Source organism: Lactuca saligna, chromosome 4 (genome assembly GCF_052625555.1).
Source record: "Lactuca saligna cultivar CGN05327 chromosome 4, ASM5262555v1, whole genome shotgun sequence".
NCBI classification, from domain to species: Eukaryota; Viridiplantae; Streptophyta; class Magnoliopsida; order Asterales; family Asteraceae; genus Lactuca; species Lactuca saligna.
Genome location: NC_136420.1, coordinates 183364990 through 183375235, shown reverse-complemented (window position 1 = coordinate 183375235; position 10246 = coordinate 183364990). Strand labels below are relative to the sequence as shown.

The 10246-nt window shown below is 32.0% G+C and overlaps 1 long non-coding RNA gene across 3 annotated transcripts; it reads right to left on the bottom strand.

Moving 5' to 3' along the window:
• Positions 1–2852: 2852 nt before the first annotated feature.
• Positions 2853–8996, bottom strand: LOC145043147 (uncharacterized). 3 transcript variants are annotated; one of them, XR_013680908.1, is made up of 4 exons: positions 8653–8996; positions 8396–8585; positions 3262–3405; positions 2853–3165 (listed from the first exon to the last, which is right to left on the bottom strand). It is a non-coding gene; the product is annotated as an uncharacterized LOC145043147 (long non-coding RNA). The 3 variants fall into 3 exon arrangements; XR_013680909.1 differs by having other exon boundaries at positions 8396–8552; positions 8653–8995; XR_013680910.1 differs by having other exon boundaries at positions 3262–3317; positions 8653–8991.
• Between the last annotated feature and the right edge of the window lie 1250 nt (positions 8997–10246).

Sequence of the window (10246 nt, the reverse complement as noted above, 5' to 3'; positions counted from 1 at the left end):
ACTCCTCAAGAGTAAACTCATAAGAGGGTTTACGGTTCTATGACCATATTACCATGAGTTTACGGCCGTAAACTCATGGATGGTGTGTTCTTGGATGCTAAATGGTCTTACAATGCACAAAGGAAAGTTCTAGGGTTGATTCTATGGCTAAGGAAGTGATTTGGACTTGAAAGGGCCTTGGAAAAGGAGTTTACGTTTATGAAGATGCTCTTGGGGAGTTTACTACCTTAAGCACATGAATTTACTACCTTAAACTCATGTTTGTCCATGAATCATGCGTTTTTGTGGTTGAAGGTTAAGCATACAAGGTTCTAGGTTCAATTCCAAGCCATACAAGGTGTTAAAGGCACTTTAACACCCATTTGAAGAGTTTATGGTCCAAGAAGATGGGTTTATGGTCCAAGGAGATGAGTTTATGGTCTAAGAATGTTCTTGGATCATAAACTCAAGTTTGATCCATCTACATATGTTTTGGTGTATCATTTGAAGGAATATAAGGTTCTACACTCTCATGGAAGCATCATGGAAGCATTTGGAAGTGTTTAGGGGCATTTTGACACTTTAAAAGGAGTTTATGGTCCATGAATGTGGGTTTACGGTCCAAGCATGTTCTTGGACCGTGAACTCATGTCCAATACTCAAATGATACGAATTTGGGGTCCTAAGTCCATGCATGCAAGTTTCTAAGCCATATCTAAGCATTAGAATGAGTTTGGAGGGGTTTTAGGGCTTTAAAACCCTCTCAAGGGGTGTTCACGGTTTTGGGAGGGTCCCTAGACCGTAGACACTTGTTCTTGGGTGTTTTTGGAAGTTTCAAACATGAACTTGCATGCTAAACAAGTTAAACAACAAGCTTGGATGAAGTACTTACCAAATTGAAGCTTAAAATGGGGTTTTTGGATGAATTTCGAATTCTAGAGAGAGAGAGTAGTAAGAGAAAGTGTTTAGAGAGAGAGAGAGAGAGAAAAAGCTTCAAAATGATGTCAGTCACTCCCTTATATAGGGGTTGAGTTTATGGCCTGGTGAAATTCTACCCGATATTGCCGTTAGACGGTGCTTTTGGTCGTACCCGATAAACTACCGTAATCACGACTTAAATGAAACTAATAATTTTCCAAATAAATATGGAAAAATATTTTAATGTTTTTAACGCATCCCGACACTTATGAAACCGAATTAAAAGTCGCGATTAATTTAATTTAACTCGAAGGTTAACGGAAAAATTTGAATACGAACGGTTTTATTTACCGGGAACGGTTTATAGTGACGGAATAAATTACGGGTAGTTACAATATATATATATATATATATATATATATATATATATATATATATATATATATATATATATATATATATATATATATATATATATGGAAATAATCAATTGATAACAATATAAAGGTTGAGAATACGAGAACAATTCTGAACCAATCAATATATTGATTAGAGCACATTACTAATTGTATAATTTAACTAATTAATAACACCTAAAATACAGTTATTTGTTGCTTATAATCATGGGATCTTATCATCTAGTTTCCGTAATTATCGAAATCGAATTAAAACAAATCAACTCTATGTTGAATTGCTTGCTATATCTTCTTAATTGATTATCTATTCCAAAAAGTAACATGCTCTCTTTCCATTTCATTTTTCTTGATCGAATTCAAAAGCATCTTCGTTGATTTTCTCCCCCCAAAAAATAGGATTTTAACTATCCTCTCTTTCTACTTATTAGAATATAAAAAACATAAAATATATTTTTCACTAATTAAAATAAAATCTATGAAAAAATGTATAAATTACGATGGTTATAAGAGTATTTATATTACTCGTTTCATACTAGTTCATTTGTGTTCTTTTAGGGATGAAATATATGTTTGTATTTTTGTTTATCTATATTCTATTTTACAAGAATAAAATTTATATCATACAATTTTATTTATAAATGACTAATTACTTTAAATTTTTCCTAAACATTTAATGATGATTGGATTTTTCATTCAATATAATACAATCTGTATCTATTCATCTATGATTACATTTAAAAATTTCCTTAATTCTCGTGTATATAAGTACAACACCAATAACATGAATCGAAATAATACTTGGACTGTCATTCATGTTCTGCTATCATCATCAATTACCATCTTCATTTAAACAAAATGAATAGAATATGGCAATATAATTGAATGGTTAACGTAAATTTTCAAAAAAAATTAGCACAAAAATATTTATACGATACAATATTCATTGACGAATATAGCATCAACAAAATTTCTTTGATAAAATTGTTTTTGAGACCAATAATAAGGCAATATTCCACTACTAGAAACATGGGTTTTAGAGACGGACTAATCCGTCGCTATTCCGTCGCTAAATGTTGTTTGCGATGGATCAGCGACAGATTCACTCCATAGGTAATTAAAATGTGGCTAATTTCTCAGCGATGGTTTTAGCGACGGATCGGTTTTTCCTTGCGACAAATGTAGCGACAGAGTACCTGTCGCTAAATGCCGCTCAATACATTTACTTAGGGCATTAGCGACAAAATTTGTTAACGACATTCCATCGCTGTTCTGTCGCAAATTTCCTTTATCAGTTTTTTTCCATAGCTAATCCCTTGCAAAATTCATGTATTAAGTTGTCTTTTCCGTCACTGATCCGTCACAAACTTTATACATGATTTTTTTTTCCATAGCTAATCCCTCACAAATATCATAGAAAAATTTTCTTTTTTCCGGTCGCTGATCCGTCACAAACTTTAGATATTTTTTTTCCATAGCTAATCCCTCGCAAAATTCAATACATTAATAATTTTTTTTTTCTGTCGCATGATTCGTCGCAAATATGTAATATCATTTTTTTTATTATTCTAAAACAAAAAATTAAAAATACCACAATCATCAAATTATTATACAAAAAAACATCAAATAATGATACAACCAAACATAACAATACCAAAACTATCAAATTTTACCAAAGTATCATTCAAAAAACATCAAAAACAAAAATGTCGACATAGCATCAAACTCCATCAGTTGAGAATCAAAGTGTTTTGCAAAAGAGGTACAAACAAAAAAAAAGGTTACCAAGACATTCAAAAACATTTCAGCTGCTCTCTTCATTTCATGTTCATCCAATTATCTTCGGTTCTGAATCCTGTAAAACATTATTCAAAACAATCAGAAACATCAAATACAAAAGGTTATCAAGACATTCAAAAACATCAAATATCAATGGTTAACATCATATTACCTCTAATTTTCAATTTCCCATCATATTTTGCAAGGCTGCATACATATTCTCCATTGCTTCATATTTTACATCAAATATCAATGATTAACATTCAATTGATTTATTTTGGCTGAACATTCAATGGCCCGTAGTTAATTGAAAAATCTGTTTGGGATAAATGCAAGAAATGGATATGTACTTTCATACACACACACACACACACATATATATATATATATATATATATATATATATATATATATATATACATATATATAGTGTCTAATAGAGCATCCTACTGATGTTAATTGAATAATGGAATAAGATAAAAGGAGAACAAAGGCTCAATAGTTGACTGTTTGATAGAACAAGCATGTAGGAACTTATAAACCAATTAAACAACTAAAATATATAACAAATCTCAAACCAAATAAATATTTGACCAAACTATTATAAAAATTAATCACACCTGATGCTGATGCAGAAAGAAAAAAACAGAGGAAAACAAAGGCTCAACATAAATCTCTTAAACTCTGGCTAAAGCAAGACCAAAATTTCTTCACTCCCACCTCCTATTTAAGAAATATGTTAAATAAATATGAAGAAACAAACATAATGTAAGGCACATAAAACATAAAAAAAGAAGCAAAACATAATGGAAGGCGTTGAAAAGATGGTTATAATACTCTCTCTGTTATATATGTTTATCAGGTCTCATTACTTTGAAATAATTTGAAAAGACTGTTATAACACAATAATATAGAACGAAGGGATTAAGGACAAGGAACCACCGGAATTGCAATTATCAGATGTTGGTTTAAGTCCGGAATCGGAATACAAGATTCCGGAGAACACAAATCCGGAAACAGAATGCAAGATTCCGGTGATGGGTATTGATGAAGGTAAAGATGAAAACAAGAATACAAGTCCGGAATCAGAATACAAGATTCTAGAGACAGGTGTTTTAGAAGGTGAAGACGAAAAAAAGAATACAAATTCAGAATTGGAATACAAGATTCTGGTTCTGGTGACAAGTGTTGATGAAGGTGGAGTAGAAAACAAGAATACAAATCCAGAATCGGAATACAAGATTCCAGAGACAAGTAAAGATGAAAACAAGAATACAAATTCGGAGTTGGAATACAAGGAGCCTGAGTGACCTGTAGCCTCTATCCTTTAACTAAAGAATTATCAGAAGGTTTTAATATTTCTTTCAACTTCTTGAATATATATATATATATATATATATATATATATATATATATATATATATATATATATATATATATATCTTTTATTTATATATTTTTCTTTTTCTTTTATGGTGTTGTACGTAAGGCTGCTCTAGTTGAAGAGCCAAAGTTTAAGCAGATCACTGGATCAGGAAGAAGGTTGGATGAAAAGCCTTTAAAATACCAACCATCACCTGTTTCCGCCTCCTCCTCGACCACCAAAGACAAGCAAGTGGTGGTTTCTGGTGTGCTGCCACCATCAATGGGATCTAGCTCACAAAGCAGTTCTCGTCAGTCACAAGGAAAACGTGTGTTTGGTTCTAATGCTAACCGTAGTGCTGAACCTAAAAAAACAAAAGGTAATTTCTATTTCTTTCATTGATGTAATTAAAATTCGTGATTCCATTCCATTGATTTGAATTTTAACCAAGTATTGTATTTTTAGGAAGTTGCAAAAGAGACTAAACTAGAGCAGGACCCGAAGAAAGATGGGCCCAAGTTCCAAGCCTTCACTAGGAAGAAGTACTCACTTAAGGGTTAAGGTTAAATTAGTCATTTGTGTTCTTATTTCATAGTCAGCCTCGAAATCTTGGAAAATAAGCTCAAATCAAAATCAAAAGAGTTATCAAACTCAAATCAAAATAAAAAAATTGTCAAGAATCTTGTGGAAGAGTTAGTGAATCAAAAATAGGGCGATTCGGGCAGAGGAAAATTTGAAAGTGAAAATAGATTTATGGGATTTCTGTGATTGTTTTGAAGAAAAAGTTGTTGGTTTTTGGAGGAAATGAGTCTAAAGTTGAAACAGTTGGAGAAGTTGGAGAGTATGACTTCTTTAAAAAAACAAGTTTGTAAAAAAGTTGGTTTTTGTCATCCCACATCACAAGGAGGGCTTACTATGAACTGACCAAAACAGAGCAAAGATCCATGCAATGGTGTCCAGGGGTAAAACGGTCAGAAAATAGAAAAGCAAACCAGGGGCAAACAAAATAACATCCAATGCATTTCAATTTTGATCAGAATGAAAAATATTAAGTATCATTTTTTTTGTTCTTTTTTTTTCTGTAACCAGAGCCTTGCAAACTTTTAAATTCTTGTACTGTAGTAAACTTTTAAGTTCTTAAACTAAACTTTTAAACTTTTAAATTCTTAAACTAAAGTTAGAGTTAGTTATCAGACTTATAAAAACAATTCCATGATGAAAAGGTACATTTCAATTTTAATCTTGTCAAAATTATACCTCCTTATTCATAAAACAAGCATGCAGGAACTTATAAAACAATCAAACAACTAAAGAAAGAAGCAAAACATAATCTTTTTGGAGGGTCACCATTTGAATGGCAATTACTCCATGGCTGTGGTTCAAGCCAAATTGAGTTGTACATGATTCTGGATACTTAGAAATAGAATAAGAACTTGATACCTAGAATGGAATCTATCTAAAGAGTTGGTATTGAAGGAATTGGAATTGGAATTGAAATCTATCATGCATTTGGTTGGCAAGAAACTTTTCTTGTGAAATTGTAGGGTTAAAAGGGTATTTTAGTATTTGTTTAACAATAAAGAAATGTTATAGTTGAAAATTCCATGGTTTTTATGATTGAATCTTGAAATTCATTAGTCAAAGGAGTGTGTGACTTCCGATTGAATTGTGTTCCATTCATATGCCAACCAATCTTTGGATTCCATGGGATTTGTCCTGAATTGGAATTCAATTCCATTCCAATCCTTTGTTTGGTTGCAAATGATTATGGAATCGAATTCATTCAGAATTCACAAAACACTTTCACCAATGGGATTTCAAGATTCCATCCTAAAATCCATGGTTCTTGAAGTGAATCTGGATTGGGTTTTGGTGTGGGCTAGTCATCTGAAAGTAATATGATTCTGACTTCTTATTGTATAACCCAAAATCCAAACACTTTATCCTAAACTACATTTTGGTAATCCAAAAAGAAACAGCCATAGCCCATATACAACTGTCATGCTTAATTGCTTAGCCCATTAAGTCAAAAAAAGAAACAACCCCTCAATTAGACTCAGTTTAATTAATATTTTGTTACTTTGTTTTATTGTAATTTTGTTTTATTTTGATATACACATAACACATGAATGTGATTGATTTTGTTTCAGCCACCAAAAATTGAACTAAAAAGATACAAGATGAGTGGAGGATTCTTGAGAAAGACTTGCCTGGTAAGAATGTGTCAGAATTTATTAATAGTTAGAATTCAGAAAGAAAAATGAATAGATGTGGTTTTGTTTTGTTTTGCTTTGAAAATAGACACAATATTTTTAACGACATTCTATATATTATTTAATTATAGAATATACATTTCACAAAACTAAACAATTAAATCATATTAAAAACTCATCAAAACCCAAATAAAATCATAATAACAAAAAAAATCTAGTTACTTTTAGAAAATAAGATTTTAATCTAATTAAAATTCATGAGATTCCTCAATCGTTAAAATATTTATAAAGAAAATGGGTTTTACCACATTTTTTAATTTCATACACTTGAGTAATGAAAATTAACCAAATGGAAGGAATCAGATTCCATTCCATCAAGCAAAACAAACAACTTTCCTTAATTCCAATGGAATAAAACTTTCCATTCCTTTTCCAATTCAACCACACCAAACACTACCTAAGTTTTTATTAAATTAAAAAACCAAACATATATAAAATAATAAAATAAAAAAGTGAAGAGTATCATACTCCAGAAATGATATCTGCTGAAGGTGTCCCAAGAAGATCAGTTATTAATTCCAACTGATGAACAATAGTTTTACCAGGGAAAAGTGGTTTTCCGATTAATACTTCTACAAATATACACAATTGGAATATCAGAAAAACATAAAAAGTGTTCATAATAGCAGTTAAAGATTGATTTTAGATCTAAAATTAACTAAAATTAGATAGAAAATGGAATTAACAGTGTTCAAGATTGACTCACAGAGCTTTGTATACATCCAGCTGTTATTATTGGAGTAGAGGGCACCCAACTGTGATAGAAAATGGATCTATTAAGAGTTTTGATTATTGGAGCAGAGGGCACCCAACTGTTTTCAAAGCAGCTATCCTAGCTGCCCACCTATAATACATAACATACACGTCTTCTTCTCTTTTTTAATTATGCTTGTGAGTTGTGATTGTTTGTTAAGTTAATGTTGATGAATGTAGCTTTCGCACTATCACTCTCTGGTGGGCTGTGTATCAATCTGAATCTGTACAACTATGGGAAGGTGTGCCTGAGCCTTTTAAACACATGGTCAGGTGGCCAAAAGGAGAGGTGGATCCCTGGCACCTCAACCATGCTCCAGGTGTTGGTCTCCATACAAGGTCTCATCTTGAACACAAAGCCTTACTTCAATGAGCCTGGATATGCACACTCCAGTAGCTCCATCCAAGGGAAAAAGATATCCATGCAATACAACGAAACCACCCTTATTCTATCACTCAAAACCATGGTCTATACCATGAAAAAACCACCCAAGGTAAACACCAAACACTCCCTCCCTTTCTTCTTCTTCTTCTTCTTCTTCTTCTTCTTCTTCTTCTTTAAGAATATTGGAGCTAAAGAAGCTGAGGAGTTTATGGGGTTAAGTGTAAAGAAAACCAAAACTCAAAGTCATTCATCATCGCATCATGCATCTGTACCTGCATTTGCACGTGCCTCCTTTCCTATTTACCTCTAATTCATTCCTCTATCATTCCATTGCAAACAACCAATCAAACCCTAAATCAAGTTCTAATTCTAAGTATCTATTGTAATATAGATGCAATCGATATAAGAGGAACGACAATTGAAAAAGGAAAAAAAGTGGAGAAATTAAACCCTAACGTGATATAGTGTGCAACTGAACCAAACCAAACCTAACCTAATATATGACTAAAGTAAATAAAATCAAGAGATTTACCTGAATCGGAAGTTATCGAAGAACAATTTTAGATTTTAAAAATGTAGAGGCTGTTGGAATCGAAAGCTGCATTGGTCCGTGGTGTCGTCATCTTTTTGAATCGAAAGCTGCAAAGGCTGTTGGAATCGAAAGCTGCATTGGTCCGTGGTGTCGTCATCTTTTTGAATGGAGAGGGTGAGAAAAGGTTAAGCTGCAACTCAAGAGTCATGTGTGTTCAATTGGAGTGATAAAACATATTTGGGGGGAAGGAAACTTACACAAACATCGTGAAACTTGAATTCGATTGCACCAATTTCAGCGAGAGATCGTCAATTAAAAAAACATAACGTGCGTATGTTCAGTCGCCATTCTCTCGCTAAACATGTACCAGATGGCAAAAAGTTGACAATGTTTTTTCCCTCGTTGAACCCTCGCCAAATGCCTTTGTTTTCCACCGATTACCGAGGAATAACGGTGCGTCGATAAATACTTGTGAGATCTGTAGCTGATTCCTCGCTTAACCCTCTCTAATATGCTATATGTTGAATAAATAAAACAGTTATTTAAACCCTCGTAGATCTCACGTAATTCCCTCTCTATAAGCCTAAAATTTACTACAGAATAAATCCCTCTCTAAATCTGTAGCTAAAAATCAAGTTTCTAGTAGTGTTCATATATGCATTCATAAACTTTTATTCGTAAATGAATACAACTTTAAGAATAATATTGGTTCATATATTTATATCCATACAATCATATTACGAATGAGTAAAACTAAATTTATAATTTACTGATGCAATTTCATGGAAAGACGATTAATGGGTTTAAAGTCTTATTAATGAATGAATGAAGCTAGATTTATAAATTGATGATACAATTTTATTTGTAGATGATTAATGAGTTATTCATTGATGAATAATTTTTTTAGCCCAATACAATAGTATAATTATTCTTCACTGTGAGCTAATATTCATAGAAACAACGATAAAGATACCCTTGTTTGAAATATATACAATATGTATTCATTGGAAAAAATTTATAAAAACAGTAGATAAATAAATTATTTATTTTGGGGTTTAGGTTAAAGTCAGAGATAGGTATGAGAGAAAATAATCATCAATGATGAAACCTTCATTATCGATGACTAACATCTCCTTTCTTTTTACTTGGTTTTACTTTCATCACTCACAATTTTGATTCTTCTCTGTTTACATCCGTACTTTAAGATATTCATAGAAAATATATAAGAAAAATGAGGATAAATTGTGGGGCTGTAAGTGTTAGATAATGATTACTGAATCCTTCTTTTTCTTCTTGAGTCGATGCATGCATGGTTCTACAATGAACAATAGATGTTACTTTCTATAATCAATTATAAAAACATGGAATTTAAAATTTTTATGCATCTGCTAATCCATTAGGAGATCTGTAATCATCAATTAAAGAAACGGTGACGATGCAATGGTCAACCATGGTTGCTAACTTCTATATTAAGCGATCGGCGATGGAGGTTGGCAAAAGACGATGAAGGCAAACGGTGGTGAGATGCGATTGAGAATAGGAGATAACGTCAAGATAGTGGGGGTATGCGGCTAGTGTGCTCAAAATAATAAGATTAGGGTTCTGTGGTTAAATAGAGAGAGAGAAATTAGGAATAAAACTATCATACCTAAATTATAGGAGTTTCCATTTAATTAAATTATATGGATTTCCAATTGTACTTTGTGGTTATTTCAAAGTTACATATTTAACAAATTTTTATTATAATTCACATAAATGGCCTGGTTAATAATAGCTCTGGATCTAATTATTTATAAGATTGTGATCTATTCTTGTGTTTTCAAAGTTTCAGATGTTCTCATTTGATTCTAC